Source organism: Macaca thibetana, chromosome 4, assembly GCF_024542745.1.
Source record: "Macaca thibetana thibetana isolate TM-01 chromosome 4, ASM2454274v1, whole genome shotgun sequence".
NCBI classification, from domain to species: domain Eukaryota; kingdom Metazoa; phylum Chordata; class Mammalia; order Primates; family Cercopithecidae; genus Macaca; species Macaca thibetana.
Genome location: NC_065581.1, coordinates 132,472,227 through 132,476,584, shown reverse-complemented (window position 1 = coordinate 132,476,584; position 4,358 = coordinate 132,472,227). Strand labels below are relative to the sequence as shown.

The window sequence follows — 4,358 nt, the reverse complement described above, 5'->3', positions numbered from 1 at the left end:
TGTATTCAATTCTCTCTTTTTCACTTCACACTGTTATTCACATCTGCCAACCTGTCCCCAGTCCTTAATTAGCCCATCTCTTCCTTCCAAGTATGTTGCATCTAATTTTCAAGATTTAAAGATAAATTTTTACTAAAAGTTTTCCCCAATTGAATCAAACTATCCCAATCTATATCTCAGGGCCTCAATCAGTGTACATGTGGAAATACTACATGTATTAACTTTTTTGTAGTCTATAGTGTATTTTATGTAAGCCACACGTTTGTATAGATGACATTTACTATGAGGAAAGAATAGCTTTTTAACTGTAATCCTCTTGTGGATAAATTTCTTCTAAGAGGTAAGTATGTCAAAATTATATCTTAATTAGCCAGAATGAGTAAGGAGTACCATGTTGCAGATAACAATGGGAGGTAATGGTTTGTACCATGGCTTCTAGAACCACACACAGACTTGATTTGAATACCAGAATTTACAATCTACATGAACTAGGCAATTTGTTTAAACTTCTTTGTACAAAGGGAATACTCAAGGGAGTACTTATTTCTTCATATTAATTGTTCAATAAATTTTAGAACAACATTTTCTGTTTTGCAGAGAATAGTTAACACAGGCCTGCGGTTGTAAAAATATAGCATGACAAATTGAACTTTACCATCAATTTCATAATGTTGTACACAAGGATAAGGTGCTGAGTGAATAGATTCATTATTAATTGATAAATATACACCCTTGAAAACTAGAGAATATGATCCTGAAGTCTTTGCTTTATAAAGCTATAAGATTTGTTTTCCAATTAAAAAATGAGATTATTATCTATATTTACAAAGTGCTAAATAGAACTCTTGTGCTTTCAAAATGAGTATTTTTAAAAAAAAATTTGGAAGATTCTTATTAACAAAACTAAAAACAAAATAATCTGTGCCCTTTGTAATTATCGACTTTATTTTCTGTAAGGTGTGAAATATCAAACTAGATAACTCTTATTGGCTATAATTAATATATACAACATCTTTTAAAGTATTAATAATTCTGAAGCTTGTTTGCATGTCTGTTTGAAATCTAGAGAGAGTATGAATGCAGATCCAAAACCTCAGGTTTTTTCCCATAGCTTTGCCTCTGTTGTAACTTCTGTCATTGACAAATCCTTGTGTCTTAAATTTGTTTGGTTGCTCAAGGCTTGGTTCCCCAAGTTTAAGCTGTTAACCTGCTGAGGGGAGTCAGGGTGTGAGACAGGTAATTATAGGACAAGCTTATGGGGTTTGTGTGTGAATTTTGGTCATGAAGAAGATGCTAGATATGGATAGTTCCAAGGGAGGGAGATGCTAAAGGAAAACAGGAATAGGAAAGAACATATTATGTTTATTAAGGAAAGTGAAGAGCTTAGCTTTAGTAAACTGCCCATAGAGTAGAATGGAGAAAGATAAATACAATGGAACAAGTAAGGATCAACTGGTAAACTCCCACATGGTGGTGGGATTTGAATGTCCTGCTAAAGGTTTGCACTTTGCTTTAAGTCTTGCTAAATAGAGAAATCACGTGATGGAATATGTTTTAGTTATATTATCCAGGCATTTGGTTGTGCAAGAATGGCTTGGGTCTGGGAGAGATTGAAAGCAGGAACTCATTTAGAAGTCAGCTCAATCGATGCCATGTGAGGTGAGAAGTGGTATCCTAGATCAGTAGCTGTGGCAATAAAGAGGGCAGGATAAGAGAGGTAAAGCAATTGTATTAAAAAGAATCAGAGCATTCCATTCTGTCTGTTTGCATTTGAGGAAATAGAAGAATGGGAGAAAACAACCCTAACTAGAAGATGCAAGCCCAGTGAACCAGCAGAACCGTGTCACAAATGGCAAGACCAAGAGATGATTTGTTTGGTTTTAGATATGTTGCTTTGAGATAATTCCAGAATCTTTAAATCTCGACTATCTGTCACCTAAGAGGGTCAAGAAGTAAAATGGAGAAGAAACACGTGGAAGAGGTACTTGAACTGTACAACCACGTAAATTTTCTAAGGAGATAAATTGAAAAGGAGAAGATACAGGGAGCTAAGGATGGGATCATGGAAAGGAGTAATGGACTGGAGACAGGAGGAGGAATGGTCAGTGAGGTAGGAGATGAATCAGACAGAAGGCAAAGTGGAAGGGTCTCTTTGTTTCGTTTTAATTTAAAAAATTATGTATACTTGTAAGTATTCAGAATGACAACAAAAGAGCTGCGACTTTTTTTGCAATTAAAGTGGTATTCAGTTAACAGAACAATTATTTTGCATAAGCTGCATCAGAGACAACTGAAAATGTAAAAAACTACCATCCCCACATATAACTAATTTGTGCTCTGCACCAACAAGAACCTGCTTTAAATTTCATGCCAATTTACAACCTCCATACTGTACCAGGCAAGGTTAGGGGCTATTGAGAATACCACCAGGAGAGGCTATTTAAAGACACAGTGGGTTAGTGTGTTAATTATACAAAAAAAGACACTGTATAATTTAAAAACTCATCTTACATAGCCTTACATTTCGGTTTTTTTCTTTAAAAGAAATGAGTTGTGTATAGGAGGGTTAAATGTTTTATTATTTTAAAAAAATTTATTATTATTATTTTTTAAGATGGAGTCTTGCTCTGTTGCCCAGGCTGGAGTGCAGTGGCACAATCTCCGCTCACTGCAAGCTCCGCCTCCTGGGTTCACACCATTCTCCTGCCTCAGCCTCCCGAGTACCTGTGACTACAGGTGTCTGCCACCACGCCTGGCTAATTTTTTTGTATTTTTAGTAGAGATGGGGTTTCACTGTGTTAGCTGGGATGGTCTCTATCTCCTGACCTCGTGATCTGCCCGCCTTGGCCTCCCAAAGTGCTGGGATTATAGGTGTGAGCCACTGCGCCTGGCTGAATGTTTTATAGACAAGAAAAAAACTGTGATAGAACCAACTTATTCATCATCATCATCATCTTCTTCTTCATCCTCATCCTCTTAATCTTCCTCTTCCTCATCCTCTTCATCTTCCTCCTCTTTCTTTTTCTTGCCTTTCTCAGCCTTGGCAACTCCCTCTTTCACTGCATCAGGTTTTCCTTTAGCTTGGTGTGCAGCAATATCCTTTTCATATTTTTCCTTCAGGTTCACAGCCTTCTTTTCCTAAGGATGCTTGTCATCTGCAGCTGTGTCATTCCACAGCTTTCCCAGCATCTTCACAACACCACCAATGCATAGGACAGGATGGATGTTCTCCTTTGATTTTTTTAGTGATACCCAGAACACAACAAGAAAAAGGCCAAAGGAGGCCTCTTGGGTGCATTGGGATCCTTGAAGTTCTTTTTGGTCTCCCCTTTAGGAGGGATACAGGTTGTCATTTCTCTTTCATAACAGGCCTTGTCCGCCTCTGCCATATCTTCACATTTTTCTTTCTCTTTAGCAGACGTGGTCTTCCACCTCTCTGAGCATATCTTAGATAATTCTGAGAAATTGACCGAAGCATCTTCGTTGTGCTTCTTGTGCTGCTCCTGACAAGTTTGCACAAGAATGCTGTGAAGACATTTTGCCTCTCAGCTTCTTAAGATCTCTTCTGCCCATGTTTCATTATTTTTCCTCAGAAAGACACAGAGTTGCCCTGTGCCAGTCCAGCTTTCACTTGCCCCGGTGCTGTCTCTATGGAGCTCAGCGTACTGCAATGGCGGCGAGAGTGAGAGCCAGACACGGCCTCCCTGGAAGACTTTCTTGAATGCTGAATAATTAATAGTACACCATGCAGCAGAGAACTAGGGCATAGGTTCCCAGGGAAGACTGTGTCCTCTTTACATTTACAACTTGCCTCTCAATATTTATGCACACACTGCTACATGATGTAAACATTGAAATATTTATCATGGAATAAATTTAGATAAATAGTGATAAAAATAAGATTACTCATTTTTGATTCATTAAATTTATGTGAGAAAATAGGTACAGTCTTTTTAGCAAATTGCAAAGAAATTGATTTCTGTATCAGTAGTATAAGGATAATAATAAAAATTATGTAATATACTGAGCTACTGCAATCACAAATCATGTATACTATGATGTGAATGAACTACCCACACTTCTAATATCAGCCTCCTCACCAGAAGTGGATAAGATCGATCTCATCCACTCTCCTTCTGCAAAAATAGATCCCATCAATTCTTTGCTTACTTTCTTTTCTTTTCTTTTTCTTTAGAGACAGGGTCTCACTCTGTTGCCCAGGCTGGAGTGCAGTGATACCATCATAGCTCACTGCAGCCTCAAACTCCCAGGCTCAAGCAATCTTCCTGCATCAGCCTGCCAAATAGCTGGGATGACGGATGTGTGCCAACACACCCAGCTAATGATTAATTTTTTTT

General features: G+C 37.9%; 1 pseudogene; it reads right to left on the bottom strand.

Moving 5' to 3' along the window:
- Positions 1 to 2,934: 2,934 nt before the first annotated feature.
- On the bottom strand, positions 2,935 to 3,573 carry LOC126952888 (high mobility group protein B1-like; annotated as a pseudogene).
- Between the last annotated feature and the right edge of the window lie 785 nt (positions 3,574 to 4,358).